Source organism: Sus scrofa, chromosome 15 (assembly GCF_000003025.6).
Source record: "Sus scrofa isolate TJ Tabasco breed Duroc chromosome 15, Sscrofa11.1, whole genome shotgun sequence".
Classification (NCBI taxonomy): domain Eukaryota; kingdom Metazoa; phylum Chordata; class Mammalia; order Artiodactyla; family Suidae; genus Sus; species Sus scrofa.
The window spans coordinates 73,135,278-73,157,161 of record NC_010457.5 but is presented as its reverse complement, the minus strand read 5'-3'; the positions used below and the strand labels follow the sequence as shown (position 1 = coordinate 73,157,161).

At 34.7% G+C, this 21,884-nt stretch overlaps 1 long non-coding RNA gene across 1 annotated transcript in view; it reads left to right on the top strand.

The window, feature by feature from the left end:
* The window catches only part of LOC110257203, a 46,636-nt gene that overhangs the window by 2,667 nt on the left and 22,085 nt on the right, over nt 1-21,884 (top strand). The window contains exon 2 of the long non-coding RNA XR_002339491.1: nt 15,144-15,233. This is a non-coding gene — a long non-coding RNA (uncharacterized LOC110257203). The remainder of the gene's footprint in view (nt 1-15,143; nt 15,234-21,884) is intronic.

Here is a 21,884-nt window from a genome sequence, read left to right as displayed (position 1 = left end):
GATTCTATCATGTGTGGGACCAGAGGAAGAAGCTGCAACTCTGCAACCTCTAATTGCTGATATACCAATAAATTTATGGGGAAGAGATCTCTTGATGCAGTGGGGAGCTTATATTACCATTCCTACACTGTCTTCTCAAGCTAAGAATATTATGGCTAATATGGGATATAATCCTTGCAATTTACAAACACATTTGGGTTTTTCATAGGGGCCACTTTTCCAATGACAGCCTTATCTTTAAAATGGAAATCTGATGATCTAATATGGGTACAACAGTGGCCCCTTCCAAAGGTTAAATTAGAGGCTCTTACTGAATTGATACAAGAACAATTACAGTTAGGACATACTGAAAAAAATACTAGCCCTTGGAATTCTCCTGTTTTTGTAATAAAAAAGAAATATGGAAAATGGAGAATGTTAACAGATTTAAGGAAAGTTAATAGTAGCATGGAACCTATGGAGGCCCTATAGTCAGGACTCCTGTCACCTGCTATGATACCTGAACAATGGCCAATTCTTATTATTGATCTTAAGGATTGTTTTTATAATATACCATTACATAAAAAGGATATTCCAGATTTACAGTTCCATCCCTAAATAATAAAGAGCCTGTTAAAAGGTACACCTGATAAAATACAAGATACTGAGCCTTTTGCTTATTTAGGATATCTTATGACCAAAGGGTGTATTAAACCACAAAAGGTACAAATTCATATAGATCATCTTAATACCTTAAATGACTTTCAGAAATTATTGGAAGATATTAATTGGCTAAGACCTACTTTGGGAATACCAAATTATCAATTAACTGAATTATTTCAAATATTAAATGGGAATCCTGATCTCAATAGTCCCAGACAATTGTCTGAGTCAGCTAAAGAGCAGTTACAGGTTGTAAGCAGAGCTATACAAGAAAAACAGCTTATTCGCATTGATCCTGATATGCCAATATCATTAATTGTATTGCCTACAAAAAACTCCCCTACATCCATTTTATGGCAATCAGAAGGACCTCTAGAATGGATATATCTGTCTCATACTCCCAAAAAGATCATGACTACTTACGTTATGTTGATTTCTCAGATTATTGCCAAGGCCAGGATTAGATGTAAACAATTGAATGGATTTGATCCTATAGAAATCATAGTTCCTCTTACAAAAAATAGATATCTCAGCTGTTTATAGAAGATATGAATTGGCAATCGGCCTTGGCAGATTATGTAAGGACTATACATCATTTCCCTCAACATCCTGTTTTACAGTTTTTTACCACTCTTGGATTATGCCTAAAGTTACAAAATCAGAGCCCATTTCTTCAGCAGATACATATTTTGCAGATGCTAATAAAGATTTAATGGCAGGGTATACAGGACCCTCTACTAAAATGTGGAGATCCAAAACTTATTCTGTACAACAAGCTGAACTAGATGCTATTATTCAACTTTTAAAAGATGTTCCTGTTCCTTTAAATATTGTCTCTGATTCACAGTATGCTGTTCAGGTGACTTCTATAATTGAAACAATTTCATTGTAAGGGCATAGAAATTCTCCTATGGAGCAACTGTTTATTACTTTACAAGATTCTGTAAGGGCCAGGTACAACCCATTTTTTATTGTTCATATTAGATCTCATTCCCAATTGCCTGGCCCTATATCTGAAGGGAATACAAAAATTGATCAATTGATTATGTTTGCAAGCCCATTCCAATAACATCAATTGACACATATTAATACCAAAGGACTTAAACATAAATTTCATATATCATGACAAAGCTGGAAGTATTGTAAAAGCATGCCCTGGGTGTGTTTTAACACATCCACCGTCTGTTCCAGATACTATTAATAAATAGAGAGGAAACTCATGTGGTTGAGAGAAAAATCAGTTTCAAAATTTTGTTATTTAGCTTACTTTCTTCTTGACGAACTTCCCCGTATAGGTTTCTCTGAGTTAGCAGGTCTCAAACATTTTTCCATCTCAACAGGTGTTATTTCCTTTCTTACGGACAACATCCACCCAATCACCTTCATGTTAAGTATGAACACCCCTCTCCTTTGGTGTCATCCCAAAAAAATACATGAAAATGAGCAAGAATTATATTATTAATTATATTAAACTTGAATTAGCTATAATGTAATAAGAGTAGTTTAATAAATTCAAGTACCTGATTATTAACAAGCATTACCTATTACAAAATTGTATACCAATTTTTCTAGATGATCTCCAAGGTCCCTTTATTTCTACTATTAAAGATCCTATAAAACACAGCAGTTTTATTCAGCAGATGTTACAAAGTAGCTGTTCTCTGAAGGTTGCTTAGGCTTAAGTTGTTAAACCAGTTACCCTGTTTAGTCCATGAAAAGTGAATGGTTCTGTTCTAGTCAGGATCCTCATTACCTAGATCCCATTCAAACAAACCTGCACAAATGATGTTAAATTTCCTGTTGGTTACTTGGTTGATACAAGACCTGTTCATCTGCAGCATAATACAAGTTAAAAGAAACATGTCAATTAAAGAGAAGACCTTCTTTGGGTTCTGAAAGGAAAAGACAATCAGGTACGAGGTCCTATTGTAAAAACTATGAATGTATTTCACTGCTCTTTATGTTTATGCTAGACAGTTGTGCTTACCTATTATCTTGACCACGTATGAGTTTGTAATGTGCACCAGATCATGCTCAAGATAAATATTACAGTCTTTTTTCCCCCACAATCACTCATAACCAAATACACTGAATATACATCTCTTATTTTCTTATGCTCAGCATTCCCAGAAGAAAGCAAGCTTTGGAGTTGCAATGATTAAACACACTTTGTCTTTTCTCTCTCAATATCCTTCATATTCACTCTTTTGAGGTGCAGATATTATTTTCCAGTCAAAGGCAGCAAAGCTATAGGAAGGTTTACATATTATCTAAGTTCCAGACACATGGCAATTCCATTAGAATTTTAGTATGTATTCAGGTTTCCCTTGAGCGAGCTTGATCCTTTTAATAAAAATCAAAACAATGATGAGCCTTTCCCTCTTTCAATAGGTTTTTCAGTTACAGAAGCATCAACTTCGAGAACTAGGCATTAATATTGCTAATGAACAGCTATTCTGTTCAAGTTTTCCATTCAGTTAAAACACATATAACACTGGTCTTTGCCCTCTCATGTGACCACTGGGTTATTCTTTCTAGTACCTTTCATCTAGAATAATTCAACTCTTTAACCTCTTCTTTTAGACTATCTCATTTATAATTCTTTCTCTAAATAGATTTCTCTTCTTTCAGTGTATTTATCTTAATTTCTTCCTTTCCCCTCACGTATCAGATCTTGCTATTGACAGTTCTGATTTACTCACTGAATGCTATCTTTTACAAGCTTCTTGAACTACAAATATATGTATTCTTTTTAATTTAACCATTCATTCAGTTGCTATGAAGCTTGCCCATAAGTGGTGTAGTATTTTAAATATTCTTTCATTTAGCATTGAACAACAAAAAAAATTTAAGTAGTCTATTGTTATAAATTGACAAATGTTAAGAACATGTGGCTATTAATGCTGATCTGGACAATACCTCTTGGCACTTAACATTTCAGGAAAAATTCCAATTTTCATAATTTAAATGGTATGCCATTTTATAGATGAACTACAATAGAAAGCCCGCATCAAAACTTCTAAAGGTGCTTGTAGATCTAATTTATCACAAAAACACTACTATTCAATAACTTTTAAACATTAGGTTGTGTGGTCACATCAAATCAGTGCTTATGAAGTACTTATTCTTACAGTTTTATCTTGCTTCTCAATTCTCTAGATAAACAAGCATTTTCTGATAGCTCTTATAGTGAGTACACTACCTCAGTACAAAAATTAACCCTGATGACATCGCAATTCTTAATAGATTCAGAACACACTGTGACCAAAGAAAAATAGCTATAAATTTAACTTTTTGTGCCTTTGTAAGTCATTTCTAAATTCACTTGTCAACTCATAGTACTCAACACAGTGGAACAGTTTCCTTTAAAACAAGTGTTTTATTACTTAGATTGTGAATAAATTTAGTTGTTTTTAACTTCTGACTTAAAAAGTTTGATAACAAATTTGTTTTGTTTTAATCCACTAAATTTATGGTAGTTTATTACAGAGCAATAAATAATAAGTATATCATCATTAGATAATCAGCAACATAATACTGAAAATCAAAAAAGCTTCCAAATTACTAATACATAAACAAAATGCCCACTCTCCAGAAAAAAATTTTAATACATACACAGAAATAGGTAAGTGTGACCCATAGGGAAAACAGCAGGCAACAGAAACTGAGAGGCTCCAGACATCACATTTAATTGATACAGGCTTCAAAGAAGCTATTATAAATATGTTTAAAGAACTAAAATAAACAACTTAAGAAAAATATATGAAGATAATGTCTCATCAAATAGAGAACCAAAAAGAACCAAATAGAAATACACCAGCTGAAAAGTAGTGTAACCCACAAGAAATCTTTTAAACGGATCAATAGTACATTTGAACTGGCATAAAAAAGAATTAAGAAACATAAAGAGATCAACAGAGATTATATAATCTGACGAACAGAGAAAAAGAATCAAGACATGAACAGAGCCTCTGAGCAATGTGGGACACCATTAAATATACCAACATATACATAATGGAATTTATTAGCAGGAGAGTAAAGAGAAAAAGCAGAAAAAAAATTAGAAAAGTAATGACTAAAATTGCCTCAATTTGATGAAAAACAAATATCCAAGAAGCTTAAAAAACTCCAACTATTTGTTTTGTGTTGATCTTAGCTTAACAACAGTGATGCTATAAACTAGAGTTCCCTGGAGCCATCATTGGCCCAGAGTACTTATGATCAGCCCTCACAGACATTTGAGTTAGCAAAGCCAGTATTGTGACTGGATCTGCCCTTGTGGTTACTATGATTTTAAAATTCACCTCAGTAACAAACATCAGGGAACTTTAAGGGGCAGGACAGCTTATCACAGGTCCCAAAGGCTACAGGGCATAACTGGGGCCACACAGTGAGGAACCAGGTAGAGAGAAAGAGAAAACACAGAATTGGGGTTCTGCCTTTATTGGGATTGATGGTGGAGTGCTGAGGGTTTTGTGGGTTGTTGTGAATTTACAGTATATGAATGAGAATTAAATTTCATGAAGGCAAACACAGGGTGATTCAAGCGGTCTATTATCTAGGTGACCTATGGTTTTCTAAATAGGGAACTTCAGAATAGGGCAGCATGGTGCCTTTATCTAGCTGTGTAGAATATGTTTATTCAAAAATGTGTGTCTTGGAGTTGGCATTGTGGCTCAGCAGTAACAAATCCAGCTAGTATCCATGAGGATGTGGGTTTGACACCTGACCTTGGTCAGTGGATTAAGGATCTGGTATTGACGTGAACTGTGGTATAGGTTACAGATGCAGTTCGAATCTGGCATTGCTGTGCTGTAGGCTGGCAGCTGCTGCTCTGATTCAACTTCCATATGCCACCAGTATATCCACAGAAAAGCTCCATCGTGAGGCCCAAAAAAGACAAAAAAAAAAAAATGTCTGTGTCTGTGTTGCATAGCAGAAACTGGCACATTGTAAATCAACTATACTTTAAGAAATGTGTTTTAAACTAATGCCTCAGTGATCAAAAGCTTAATATCAGGCACTGACATTATAATAAAAAAATCTAACTGTCAGATTATACTACAGTAATACAAAGAACCATACTCAGACACATACAAAATATGCTGAAGGCCAAAGACAAGAGTTTGATAGCACAAGAGAAGAACACTCATCACATGCAAAAAAAAAAAACCCAAAAATGGTTAACAGCTGAGTTTAATCAGAAACAGTAAATGTTAAAATATCGTAGGGTAACATTCAAAGTACTGAAAGAAGAACTGTCAACCAAAAATCTTATGGCCAATAAAACTATTTTTAAAAAGTTAATGATAAAGACATTTACCAAATTTATATAAAGAAAAATCTTAAGACTGAAAGCAAGTGACAGTGGGATTAGTTCAAATCCACATGAAAAATCAAGAACATCAGTAAAGGTAATTATGTAACTGTAGAAGACAATTTAAAATGAGTATTTCTTCTTTCTTAAAGACAGTTGTAAAAGACAATGCATTTTTTATTCTTGCAACTATAACATACAGAAATGTAATGAATTTTACAGGAACAGAACCAAGGAGGTAGGTACAAGGAACACTCTATTAGAGTAAGTAAATTAAACCCGATAGTAATGTGATCTACACGGAGAAATGAAGAGAACCCAAAATGGAAAATCATTTAATACAACAAACCCTATGAATATATACTTGCTTTCCCTTCTTCCCAGTTTTCTCAATAGACATAAAATTGTACAAAGTAGCAAATAAAATAATGTATTGCTAGGTAACATATAGATGTAATATGTATAATAACAAAAACAAAATAAAATATAGTAAAAAAACCATTAAATTTAAATGTAGCACTGAACATACAATATTTTAAAATTAAAGGAGGAATAAAGAAAAAATGACGAGACATATAAAATAGTAACATGATAGATTTGAATCCAACTATAGCAGTAATAGTGGCAAATATTAAAGGAATGAACAATAATCAAACAGCAGAGATGTAGGACTAGATGTAAGAAAATGATCCAACTTCTGCTGTATACATACTTTAGATTCAAAGAAACAAACAGGTTAAAAGTAAATACATGGAAAGGACTATGTCATTCAAATATCAACCATAAGAAAGATGCACCCCCAGCCAGGGCATGCACCCCTTTCCCCAGGGTCCCTGGGCAGGGGACCTTGGAACAAATGGGAGTTCAAGGCAAGTGAGGATGGGGTTTGGGGTTAAGGGATGGTGGGTGGTGGTGGTGGTGGTGGTTAAGGAGATTTAAAAAAAAAGATGCAGTGCCTATACTCATATCAAGCAAAATATACTTTAAAACAGAAAATACTACTGGAGGTAAAGAAAATTTTATAATAAAAAACATAGAGGTTGGAGTTCCCATTGTGGCTCAGCGGTAACAATTCTGACTACTATCCAGGAGGATGCAGGTTTGATCCCTGGCCTTGCTCAGTAGGTTAAGGATCTGATGTTGCCATCAGCTGTGGTGTACGATGTGGCTTGGTTCCCATGTTGCTGTGGCTGCACTGTTGGGTGGCAGCTATAGCTCTGATTCGACCCCTATTCTGGGAATTTCCATATGCCGAGTGTGCAGCCATAAAAAGACCAAAAAAAAGATAGAGGTCCAACCAGCAGGAAACATTAACAATTATAAACAAATATGGACCTAACAAAGTCCCAAATATGTAAAGCAAATGGAGAAACAGAACTCAATAATTGCAAATTCAACAGTCACTTTGAATAATGTGTATTCAACTATGCAAAAGCTAAAGAAATGAAAACCTTAAAAACTAATCAATTAGACCTAACAGATACCTATAGAACACTACAGACACTGATAACAGAAGTCATACTTTTCCCAAGTGCACATGGAACATTATCCAGCAGAGATCACATAATAAAACATGATCACATAATACAATCTTCAATTTAAAAGAATTGAGATTAACAGAGTAAGGTTCTCATGTGGCTCAATGGAACCCGACATAGTGTCCACGAGGATAGGGTTCAATTCCTGGCTTCACTCAGTAGGTTAAAGATCTGGCATTGCTGCAGGTCACAGATGTGTCTCAAATCCAGTATTGCTGCAGTGTAGGCCAGCAGCTGCAGCTCTGATTCAGACCCTAGCCTGGGAACTCACATACACCAAAAACAAACAAAAGAACAAAGTATGTGCTTCAATAAGTGCAACTAGAAATCAGTGACAGAAAAATCTGAGAAATTGACATATAAGTCAAAAAATTTAAATACACCTATATAGCAAATGAATAAAGTAAAAAATCATGGCAAATTAGAAAACATTTGAGGTGAATTAAAATGCATATTACAGAATGCAGCTAAAGCAGTGCCTAACAGGCAATTTCTAGTTACAAATGCCAACATTAAAACACATGATAGCAAAACAATAAATTAACCTGCCAGGTTAAGATACTAGAAAAATGAAAAGAAAAATTAAACCCATAGCAAAAAGAATAAATATGAGAGTATAGAAATTAGAAAAGCAAGAAGGAAAATCAAAACCAGAACTTGGTTCTTTGAAAAGAATTTTTTTTTAATTACAAGGTTTTAGCTAGACCAAAAAAAAAAAAAGATTCCAATTACCGAAGTCAAAAAATGAAAGTGCATTTCTATGAATGTTACAAAAATAAAAAGGCATTTAAGGAGGATACAATTCTCTACCAAGAAATTAGATAACCTACATGAAATGGATAAATTCTTAGACACACACATTTGTTTTTCTTTTTTTTCTTTTTTTTTTTTCTTCTTTCTTTTTTTCTTTAGGCCATACCCACAGCATAGGGAAGTTCCCAGGCTAGGGGTTGAATAGGAGCTGTAGCCACAGCCACTCCAGATCCAAGCCAGATCTGTGACCTACACGGCAGCTAGAGACACCACCAGATCCTTTAACCCACTGAGCAATGCCAGGGATTGAACCCGTATTCTCATGGATACTAGTCAGGTTTCTTAGCACTGAGCCACAATGGGAACTCCTAGACAAACTTTTCCAATACAAACACACAAAAATCTAAATGAATTTATTACAATTAGAATTTGAATTAGTAGTTTTAAAATTCTACAAAAGTTAAGCATAGGACCAGATAACTTCACTAATGAATTCCACCAAATAATTAAGGAAAAATTATTATGAATTTAATTCTCCACAAATACTTCCAAAATAACAGAAGTGGGAAGACTTCCTAACTCATCCTGAGGCCAGTATTATCCCAATACCAACATCAGATGAAGCTATCACTGAAAAACTACAGAGTATGTTTTATTACTGAGTATCTACTCAAAATTCTCAACAACACACTAGTAATTGAACCCAATAACATAAAAAAGATTCTACTTCATGAAGAAATTTGTTGCCCCAAGAATGCAAGGCTGAGTTAATATCCAAAAGTCAATTAACATAATAAACCTTATCTATAGAGTAAATTATAAACACATGATCATTTCAAAATATGCAGAAATAGCATTTGACAAAAAACAACAACATACGTTCATGAGAAAATACACTCAGCTAACTAGCAAAAGCATACCCCAACTGATGGTAATCTATGAATTAAAAAAAAAAATCAAAACTACACTTAATGGTGAAAGATTGAATGCTTTCTCCCTAAAATCAAGAAAAATAAAGGGATATCTGATTTGCCACTTTTATTTAACATTATACTGCCAGGTCAATGGGGCAAGAAAATAAAATTGAAGGAATATACATTGCAAAGAAATAAAATTCTCTGCAGACAACATGATCTCACATACAGAAAAACCTGTGGAACAACCCCCCACCCCCAAAAAAAACCAAAAAATTGAGTTCAAAAAAGTTTTACAACACAAGGTCAATATACAAATAACCAACTATATTTCTACACAATACCAATGAACAATCTGAAAAACAATCTACAATAGCATCAAAAAATGATTTTTTAAAAACTGTAAAACTTTAATGATTTGAAAACTATAAAACAGTAAGAAATTAGATATATAAATGACTATTAAATACATAAAAAGATGCTCAACATCCTTAGCCATTAGAAAAAACGGTGTGACTGGATCACCTTGTTGTACAGTAGAAGATTGACAGAACACTGTAAACCAGCTATAATGGAAAAAATAAAAATCATTATTAAAAAAAGAAAAAACATTGAGGAGTTCCTGCTGTGGCACAGTGGAAATAAATCTGACTAGTATCCATGAGGACCAGGGTTCAATTCCTGACCTCACTCAGTGAGTTGGGTATCCATCATTGCAGTGAGCTGTGGTGTAGATCACAGGCACTCCTCGGATCCTGCGTGGCTGTGGCTGGCCGCTGTAGCTCTTGACTAGACCCCTAGTCTGGAAACTTGTATATGCTGTGGGTGTGGCCCTAAAAGCAAAAAAAAAGAAAAAAAAAAAAACATATAAAAACTATCAGACACCACTGCACAGCTTACCTGGTATGGTTATAACAACAATAAAAGGTAACAACTAGTGTTCCTGAGGATATGGAGGATTTGGAATCCTCATACACTACTAGTGGGAATGTAGAACAATGTAGCATCTTTGGCAAATAGTCTGGCAGTTCCTAAAAGATTAAACAGTTGCCATATTATCCTGCAATTCCATCCTAGGTACACAGCAAAGAAAAACGAAAACATTCACACAAAAACTTGTGTTCTAATGTTCATAGCAGTATTATTCCTAATTGTCAAAACTTATGAATGTGCACAAAAGAAATCCGTATATCCATACAATGGAATGTTATTTATCAATTAATAAAAATGAAGAACTGACATGTGCTATTTCATGAATCTTGAAAACATTATGCTAAGTGAAAAGAAGCCAGTCACAAAAGACCACATACAGCATGTTACGTTTACATCACAACTCCATAATAGAAAAAAACTATAGATATAAAAAACAGCTTTGTAGTTGGTTAGGGCTGCAGGATTTGGAGTGAAATGGCAAATGACTGCTAATAAGTATGGAATTTCTTTCTGGAGTAATGAAAACATTTTCACATTGATATAGTAACAGTTGCATGACAATATACTAAAAACTTTTCTAATAAAGCCTAAAGAAATTCTGGTGGAAAATTTATGGACAAAGTAGTATATTTTATAATATATTTAAATGCAAGCCTGTGTTTTTATAGGTGTGTATGGAGATGCCATTTTATAAAAAGTGTTTCTAAATAAGAAAAATTAATATAACTGTATTGGCAAATGTGATCATTTCAAGAATCAAGTCAAATTACTGCAATTCTTCAAAATCAGCATTCTAAATTGACTATTAGTCTTTTTCTGTAGCTAATAGAAATAGCTAATAGATTTGTCTTGATGTAACTGAGTTGATTTTCTATACTTCAAAAGGTAAATGGCAGTACATAAGTAAATAATGCTGATTTTAAGAAAATCTCTTGGTTTTAGTTATATAAGGCTAAATGCTTTTAAGAACAAATTCTTCACCAGCTTTGATAAAATGATTTCTCTTTACTGCATTTAACCTTCCTCAAGTAACATAAATCTCTGTCTGGAGATTCTAAGTGACATGATGAGCAACGTTGACAAATATGATTTAAATGTAAATTCAGCTTTAAATATCACATTTGAAATACAATACAAATAACCATCTTTACAGTAGCTACACAAATGGCAGATGTCTTACCATTAAAAAAGTCATGTGAGTTTTTTTGTTTTTAACTTCCCACGCATGGGTATGTAAAAACTTTCCAAGTTGTGTGTCAAGAATTCCCAGAATAGATGGACAACTTGGCTATAATGTCAGTTCACCTTCTCAAGCACCAGAGACCCCTTGCTGACCTTCAGGAGTCTCCTGAACTCTTAAAAATCCACTAGTGGAATTAATGTAGACCACGGTAGCTAGAATATATGCATTCCAGAATATAATGTCTCTCTTTATTGACTTTCCTAGACCCTGGGGACCCCTAGGTATACTGGAAACAGGGATTTTTAAGTCAATTGTAGAGTCAGAGACTAAGACAGAACTCTTTAGGAGTAGGTCTTAAAATATAGTGATCCATGACCAGATACCTTTCCACATATTCTATGAACTAGTTTCACCTTCCACTTGCCTTCTTATGCAAATGATTCTGTGGGGAGCATAGCCTCCTCATCCATATATGATAGAGCTAGCACTGTGGTCACAGAAATGGAACACAGTAGGGCAAGAGTTTCTTTAAACTTTGGCCACACCATGTTAATCTGTAAATACCAGCTCCACTGAGAAACAGTACATTTGCATTCACCATCTTGCCTTTGGTATCTAGGAACATTTAAAGAATCTCACATATATGTCAAAGGAATGCTATGCTCTGGCTCAAGTGCATAAATTTCAGCCTCAACTGTTAGTCATTTCCAAATTTAAGTGTTTTCACTGAGAATCAAGAAAACTAATAAAAATAATAAAATTAAAACTACTAAATATTATAAAACCCTTTGGAATTTTCAAATAAAAGGATCAAAGGTTCTATAATTTTTACCTTTAATATTAATGATGGTGTTATATCTTATTTTATATCTGAAGACAATTTGGCTAGTATTTTAAATATAAGACTCTAGTGGGAACAGAAGCAAAATATGAAGTTGTTGGCCTATCTTCATTTAGGTATCTGTACTGGAATAGAAAGTAAAAGGGAATGCAAGAGATTTACTCAGAGTCAAAGCAATGAAACAAAATTAGACCCTCACATAAAATACATATATCATTTATCTGTGAACTCAGTTGTTCATTCAACAAATAATTCCTACTGGCACTGTGTTGAGAAGTGAAAATATAATGATTGAAAAAAAATCAGAATATAAGCTCCACTTTTGAGGTGCTTACACTCCAGTGGAGGAGGAAGAGGGATATTCATAGCCAAAAATAAGCCTGTTTCCTCGACTATGTGCACCATAACAAAAAATTATGAGACTTATAATTCCATGTGTCTCCAGTGCTTATAATAGTGTCAGTCACAGAGTCAACATTCATTAAAACTTGGATAAATGAATGAATATAGAAATATTAAGCTGGAAAAATAAAGACTTTGGCTGGAAAAATGAATTTTGGAGTAATTGCCTCAAGGCAAATTGCCTATACTGAATAGCATAAAATGAGAGGAAAGCTAAGGGCTGAGTCTTGAGGAATTCTAACAGTAGGTGGGTAGAGGAAGAGAGCAGTTGCCTCCAGGAGATATAGATAAACAACCACAATAGCACTTTGGCAATCTAAGAAGAGTACCCAAAACAAAGTGATCATTAGTGTTGAGTGTTGATTGTTGCCGGTCAAGACCAAGTAAGATGAGGAATGAACGAAGTGTCCATTGTACTTAAAGTTATTATTGATATATTTTCTAGAACTTTAATGGACTGATAAAGTGGGGTTTTAGTGGTTTGTAAAGGTAGTGAAAGCTGAATACAGGACATCAGTATTTGGCTAAGAATGGAGGGAGAGACGGTTCAATAGCTTATGTCAAATATTGATTTCAATGCTAATAGAAACGCCTGTGAATATGGGCAATGAGACCCAAGGCACCTTCTTTTTTGTACAACATATTTGAGAACCAAGGCTGTCCAAATACTTAGGTGAATGAAACAAAATAAAAAGCTTTTTCCTCATGTAACTTAACTATAAAAAGTGATGAATTACTTATGGAGATAAAAAGGGCACTTTCTATTCTAATGGCAGTAAAGAAAAAAAGGTTCGAAGAGTTGGGGACACCTGGAGACATGTGTGTCAGAAAGCTGAATTATGTTGTATTAATTAGCAAGGACCAAAATCTCAGTGGTTTAACATTACGGAGGTTTGCTTCTCATTCAAGCAAAGGCAGAAAGCTGGTAAACATTCACAAGTTATGGAGTTCCCATTGTGGCACAGTGCAAACGAATCTAATATCCATGAGGATGCAGGTTCAATCCCTCGCCTCACTCGGTGGATTAAGGACCCAGTGTTGCCATGATCTGTGGTGTGGGTCACAGACAAAGCTGGGATGTGGCATTGCTGTGGAGTAGGCTGCCAACTACAGCTCTGATTCAACCCCTAGCCTGAGAAATTTCATATGTGATGGATATGACCCTAAAAAGGGGGGGAAAAAATCATGGTTAATTCAGAATTCTAAGCATTCTTAACAGCAACTCTCAACAGTGCTTCAGGCTTCATGTAGGCAGGGGGTGGGGGGTGGAGAATGAAGAATCCCAATTTTAAGTGCCACTACTCCTATTTTATTGACTGGAGCAAGTCAGACAGCTTTGATTAAGTTCAACAGATAGTCATTCTATACATCCAGGAGTAGGAAGACATCTAGAAATACTGGCAACCACCAATAATATTTATCAAAAAATAAATAAGTTCTAGTTCTCCTAGATCTTGATCTGTCTCTCCACATATTCTATCATCTATGTATCTGAGGCTAGAGTTTGTCTATTCTGCTATCACAACTTGAGAATTAAAAAATCTGTATGGATCCCTGCCCAGAGAGTATGACTTTTCTTGAATAACACACCTATGACTAAGAATTAATTTCTTAGAAAATATTCGAGTTTTCTTTTGGTATATTATTAATGTTTATAGGAGAATTCTACTCACTTGGTTTATAATGACAGTATTTTTATCTCTGTATTATTAATGTGTGACATTACCCATAGGTTGATAAACAAACTAATGGTACTTACTTTATGCAACTAAAAATATAGTAAGAAAAAAAGAATTTTCATTCTTATCATTCCATAAAGCCACTTCCTTAAAATTAAACTACAGTTATACTTCTTTCCAGTCACTTCTTATCTTCCTTCACTGCTGCTAATGGAAATGTTCTCTTGATGTTCAACTTTTGGCTCATGTGTCAGGTACACGTATAGGCTAATGTTCTTATTGATTGTTTTAACAAACTGCTATTCCAAAAACACTGAAACTGAAATAACAAGGGTTATCTTACATTTTTTAATTTAAGATACAGTGGTTTTGTTTGTTTTTGTTTTGTTTTTTAGGGCTGTACCTGTGGCATATGGAGATTTCCAGGCTAGGGGTCCCATGAGGGCTAGAGCTGCTGGCCATAGCCATAGTAAGGTGGGATCGGAGCTGCATCAGTGACCTACACCACAGCTCATGACAACACCGGATCCCCGACCCACTCAGTGAGGCCAGGGATGGAACCTGCAACCTTGTGTGGTTACCAGATTCGCTTCGCACCGCTGTGCCACAACAGGAACTCCAAGGTACTGTGATTTTAATGATTTTTTTTTTCATCCTTTCACTTTATTTTAGATTTATTTGCCATAGATTTTTTTTCTTTTTTTTCTTTTTGGCTGTACCCACAGCATATGGAAGTTCCAGGGCCAGGGATCGAATGCGTATTACAGCAGTGACCTGAGCCATGACAGTAACAATGCTGGATCCTTGACCAGTAGGCCACTAGGGAACTCCATGCCATCAACAGGTCACATGGGCCTGCGTTCAACTATAACCAGCACAGATATTAAATGGCTAAGTGAATTTGGACAAGTTACTAAACTTTTTTTTTTTTTTTTTTTCAGATGAAGAAACCAAAAGAATAATCAGGAAATTGAATGTAGAACAATTAATGCTCAACGAAAAGTGGCTTTTTGTAGTTGTTACTATCAAAGGTAAGGTATGTACTCTGTACTAAAACATAGCTTTGCTATTTCATATGTAAAATGGCAAAGACAACATGAATTCTAAGAATATATACAATACTCAAATTCTGGGACGCTTTTCACCAATTCTTTTAAGATAGTATATAGGGGTGGACACATACTGTCTTTCATTGTCAACAATTATGGATGTAAGTATGAATACATATCCAGAAGTTGATAAAAGAAAAATGTACACTAAGATAGTGCATGCGACTTTCTTTAAAAAGAAAACATCGTCAACAATTTAGACATTAAATAGAAAAGTATGTTTATTATTTGCCCCAATCCTTGGTGTTCCTTAGGAAATAATGTAAAGTATTTCATTAAGTGCCCTTCTATGTCTTGATATCTACTTACACTTTTATGAAATGGGATTGATTTAAAAGGCCTTCTCTCATCTCAAAACATGTAACACAGAAAACATCATTGAAGATTTTGACTATTTTATTATTTACTTGCCATGCAATGTGTTAAATTTACCAACTGAAATTTAAGTCTTTTCCTTTATTTTCACTTCCAATAGCCACATATTTCTTACATACCTTATTTTTCAAATCCAGCAATATTTTGTTCTGAAACATACTGACATCATTTCATCACAAAGTATCTTAATTTTATTGTATTTTTATTAGATGCAGTTGATAGCATCAGCGGTAAAATTCTTCTTTGAAACACTAAAGGAAAGTGGAATTTACTGGGAATTACCTAATAACAAGCTGAAAATCATCTGGTGACTGATAGATGAGACAGATTCTATGCCATAAATTAAGAGTGCTCCCCACCTAAATTAGGGTTACCAAAAATAAAATTTAAAACATAAATATTTCACCTTCTACAGAAATATGATTCTGCATTTGGGAACCACTCTATATTTGCCACTTTGCTCTATTTAAAATAATATGTTCAAAAATAGAAATATTTGAGAAACTCTGGGAAGTGGGCCAAGCACCCCCGCAATTTTTAATTCAAACACAATACTTAGGTTTTTACTGCTTCATTTCACAAAAGGTTAAACATCTGCCAACATCTGCTCTTATAGCAGTGATCTGTAATGTACCATTATCCAGAATCTAGCTCAAGGGGGAACATTAGCTCACTGCTATGCTATCTGCTTCAAGAAATGTGGTTGTAGTCTCCTCAGTGCCCTAGGATTTTCAGCTTAACTATAGCATTTTTGTTGTTCTCCCACCTCGTTTTAGCAGAAACCAGAAGTTAAGGCCAAGAAAAGAGAAAATGATAGATAAAAATAAAATCAGTATTTTACTACATAGTACAGTTATGTGCATTTTAGAATAAATGTTAAGAAAGATTTCACTTTTCAAAATAGTTATTTTAAAAAGTTTTTTTGATTAAAATTTTGCCCATAATACCTTTTTGATTCACAGTTATTCTTGCTTGATCCTGGATTGGTCTTTTCAGCCATATCCTTGTACACGAATAAAAATGATGCAAGCAGAGGCAGCTGCTGCTGCTGCTGCTGTGAGAAGAAAAGGCAAGATTCTTTTTACAGTAACTTGCCTGCTTTTTACATTATTCAAGAACTAAAAATAGGAGATTGCATTATCAATCTAGAAGACAAGCTGTGTAGTCCAGAGGCTAAAACCCTTAATATAGATACAAAGATCTTTAAAGGTTCACTTTCAAATATTTTTATTATATTATCAAACCAAAGATGCATACATTAGAATATGCCACTCAAGTTTTGAGGTTTTGAAAAGGCTAGGACTCGATAAAACAGTGTAGATTGTATTATGTACATAACACTTTTCATTTCCTGGGACTTAAGATTTATAGAAAGAAGGGAGGAAAAAGCAATGTAGTTTTAGTGGGAGGTTTTGAAAATCGAAGTGGTACTATGATACATTTGTATTTTATCTTAATATAGCAATGGTTTTGAAGATATGCCTCTCTAATATTTTCTGTTTAGCCAAGGAGGATGAGAATATTTAACTTTTTATTCATTGTTTACTTTACACATAACGAGAAAAAAAGTGTTTTTAGCTATTTATAATGATAACGTGATTTCCACCTCACCAACTGCCTTTTTGCAGTTCTCAAATACTACCACCTTCTCATGATGGCCATTTTATTTTGGAAACATGATTTACAGATCAAAGATCAAAAAGCAATTCTAAGAAAGTTTAAGAATATGCAGCTCATGTATTTCAGTGAGATAAAAAAAAAGGAGGACATATTGAAAAAAAGCTTGTCAAAGAAGAGGTCAGGAATAATCTTTTTTGTTAATACACATACATTCAGATTAATAGAGATACGGAAATAAGCATACATAAGTTTTTCAATCTTTGAATTTAGAATCCCTTTACCAATGAAATATACAAAGTGCTATGGGAACAAGATGGAAAAAGCACTGAAATCTAACTGGGAGAGTGACTGTAGAGCAATTTGTATTATATAGAATTGAGTGAGAAAAGAAAATCTATGTGAAAAGTTGGGGCAGTTGAGAACGTCCAAAACAGAGTGTAAGGTTGAAGATCTGTCACCTAGGATAGGGGGACAACATTTTCAAAATTGAAAAGCAATCACACTGATGGTTCAGAAAGGAGTTCTGATTAAACAAGGAAAAGCTAAGTGTTGTTAATATTTTTAAAAAGGTTACTTTCACAGAGCTATAGTTCTTTATTTCCTCATCTCAGAAGGAGTAGCAAACCAAACATACTTAAAAATTGGTTTACTCAGAAGTTCCCTTTGTGGCTCAGCAGTTAACGAGCACAACTAGGATGCATGAGGATTCAGGTTCTATCCCTGGCCTAGTTTAGTGGGTTAAGGATCCAGCATTGTGGTGAGCTGTGGTGTAGATGGCAGACACAGCTTGGATCCTGCATTGCTGTGGTGTAGGCTGGCAGCTGTAGCTCGCATTCGACCCCTAGCCTGGGAACTTCCATATGCTGTGGATGTGGCCCTATGAATGCAAAAAAAAAAAAAAAAAAAAAAAATTTGGTTTACTCTACTGGGACCCATATTTCCTAATATTAAGCTATGCAAGATGACAATCCCAAGGAAACCCATACCCACCAGTATAATAGCAGACCACTCAATAACAACCAAGTGAATCCATTAATGACAAAGAAATGGACACTTTCTAGTCCTACCTCCAGAATCAAATATAACAACATTTTGTCTCTGAGAAACTAACATTCAAGACCAAGCCACCTTTAAAGAGTTTTAACATTAAAATGCCCTGTCAACAAAACCTATATCCTATTGACTTAGGTGTCAGACTCTGCAATACCAGAGTTTTTAACTTTTTTTTTTTAATTTTACTGTACAATTTAAGTTGAAAGCATGTGCAGTCTTCATTTGGTAACCACTAAAATAGGTGGTTTTACCTACTGGAACAATTTCAGTTTGTACATTTGCTTCCCTGAAGGCTTATTAAACACATCAAAATGTAACTATAAGAACCAAGTTACCCCAACTCACTGGGGGAACAGAAAATAAGCACTAATCCCTTAAAACATCCTTATTCATATTTTGTCCTTTCTCAGATCCTTTACTCAAACCAGATTAAGATACCAGGAGGCTTTAGCACATGCAATTATGATGGTCCACAAGGAAGTATAAATATTTGTACTATACCATACAAAAATGTTAAAATTAAGGAATAATAATTATTTAGTAACCATGTTGCCCTTGTTTCTTCCATTTCTTTTGTATATTTTAAACTTTGCTTCTTCCTGGAGCTCTAGCGAAGTAGCTCACTTCAGAGTATGATAGACTAGGGAAGGAAGAAGAGACTGGATGAAGGAAAAGCAAAGAAAACAGAAGAAGGAGAGAAGAAAAGGGGCTCAGAACCATTGGTTAGGAATATATGCCACCGCAAGATGTTTTAAGTTTGCTCTCCTTTATACTAAAATACAACAAATTGAGTCAATTTGCAACTTGTTGCTGCCTTTGTTCCATTTTGTTTGTGCCTGGCTGATGGGTTTTTATTGCTTTCACCTTAGCTAACTGGCCTTCTCAACCATGCCTGCCTTTCATTTTGTCTGCTCATCCTCTACAGTGATTTTCAAAGTTTGATTGTCAGACTAGCAGTATCACTATCACCTGGGAACTATTAGAAATGCAAATTATTAGGCCCTACTCCAGACTTAGAAATGCAAACTTTAGGGCTTCTATGCCCAGTGATCTGGTTTCTGACCATCTCTCCAGGAGATTCTAACACATGCTGAGTTTTGAGAACCACTGTTCCATTTAGCTTTCTCTAAAGCACAATTCTCACCTCTGCCTAAAAACTTCAACATTTTCTATTTCATCTTTAAAACACAATCCAGACTCATTTTAACATTAAAAAAACCACCCTGTGGCCTGATTCCTATACTTCTGTACCCTCACCTCCTACCAACACATCATGCCAGTCACACTGCAACTCATTGGCTTCCCCTTGTTATATATGCATATTGCTATTTCTGATTATACTTCTGTACCCTCATCTCTACCAACACATCATGCCAGTCACACTGCAACTCATTCGCTTCCCCTTGTTATATATGCATATTGCTATTTCTGATTATTGCATATTGTTGTGTCCTTTTTGATCCAGAACATTTCTAGTTACTCTTCAAGTTTCCCCTCAGCCATCCCCCACAATGTTCAACCCAATAAGACATATTTAGGTACTCTCTCTTTTACAGTGTTATATTTTCTAGGCATGTATTTAAATTTATCTTTTGAAGGAGCGAATATGTCATCCCAAAATATGCCATTTTGGCAAATGATTTTGAATCGAAGTCACTTCAGAAATAGCCAAGAAGGACACTGACACTACTTTATCCCCCCTTGAAAGCAGAAAGTAAAATTTTCCATGAAAGGTAACCGTCCTTCTACCACGAGGGGAAGAGATATCTGCAACAGCAAAAATAGGGACTTTAGGGCCAAGAAGAATGAATACATAAACCTTGTTAACTTCTTGGCAGATTTACAATCCAATCTCGGTCTCTTTGTCCTGTCAATGCTTCACAAATTTACTTTGTCTAAAAAGTCTAGGTTCACTGCTTCAGTCACTTCTTCAAGTCTATTTTTATGAGGCTCCTACACATACAGGATTATATTTTTCTCCTATTAATCCATTTAATGTCAATTTAATTATCAGACCAGCCAAAGAACCTAGAAAGGAAGAGGGAGATTTTTTTCCTCCCCAACACTTTAAGTAGAAAGATCTTCGCAGAAATGAAATTTAACTAATAATGTCCTGCTCATTTGTTCATTCTACATACATACCTGGCACATGTGATGGTTAAAAACTTCTGCCATTAATTAAGTATAGCTACAACATTTCAGTGATCCAAGCATCACCTTGTTTATAATCTGAACTTTCCACAATACAGTTACAAACTAATATAGTTATGAACGAGAAGGGGAAGAGCTTTTAGATTAAAAACCCAGAATGAGTAAACAAACTAAAAGAAACAAAAAACACGCTTACAGATTAAGAATGCATGGATGTTTGGGATTAAAAACAATGAAACACCCAACCTTAAAATTCCCACTTGAATTTGGGACCAAGCGGGGGCCAGAGTGATCAACAGATTTAGAAGTTGTAGCTAAGGGTTTTGCTAATCTCATTTCTAGAGGACAAAAGTAAGGCTTTGAGCTACAACTACCAAAGACAATGGAATTGAGGAATTGAGAAATCGGAATAATCAGGGATTGTAAAAGACAACACACTCGAAAAGACTAGAAAACATGTTATGGCCAAGAAAAACTTAAATCTTTTGATAGTGAAAAAAGCTCTATTAAATTTCTAAGAACAGGCTTCATTCACATACATTTGTAGTATCAAAATACAGCATCAGTGTTGTCAGGAAAGCCACAAAGCAAAAAAATAAAATGAAAAGTAACCAAGACTTACGGTTTTGGTTCTACCACGTCAGGAGCTTGGAAGTCATCAACACTCTTCTAGATCTGTCAGAGATTTGAGCTCACAGGGCAAACTGCTGCCTTGAAAGCTGGAGATACAGGTAAATATAAGGATCACAGATGAGATCAGTTTACCAGCTGGAACTTGTAGGAACCCTTAAATCATAATTGACTAATACTGGAGGTGAATGTGGACTAGATCGAAAATTAAAAATTCCTGGGTGCCTAGTTCTAGGGGAGCACCCATACTTTCTCCAATTTTACCTTCAAGTAACTCCAGGTTCTTATCGTGAAGACTGGAGAAAACTTTACTAGTGCTTCAGACAAACCTGTTTTGAAATAAGCCCAGAGTATTACCCACCAAAAATACTTGCCTACCAGAGCCTTATCTGACCTGGGGGAAGGGCAATTCAATTAGACAACTTCATATCCCTTCCTGGTTTACTCAAGAAGAGAGAAAAAGTCTAAGGAATGCTTTTGAAGATCATAGTCCAGGGACTCAGGCCCATAAAGATAAAAAAATACATTGTTATTTAATAAGGTTATAGAATGCTTCCCATTCCAGTGAGTACGTCCCTCATTTCTTTTGTTTCATAATGGTTTTATCCCATTTTTACCCTGTCATTTATTTTGTCTATTTTCTATCAACATGTTTTCTGATCATTAACACTGACTTCCACTGTGTTGAATCATTCAATTCAGATATTTTACTTTCAGTTCCAGAGTCCTTTTTTTTTGTATATT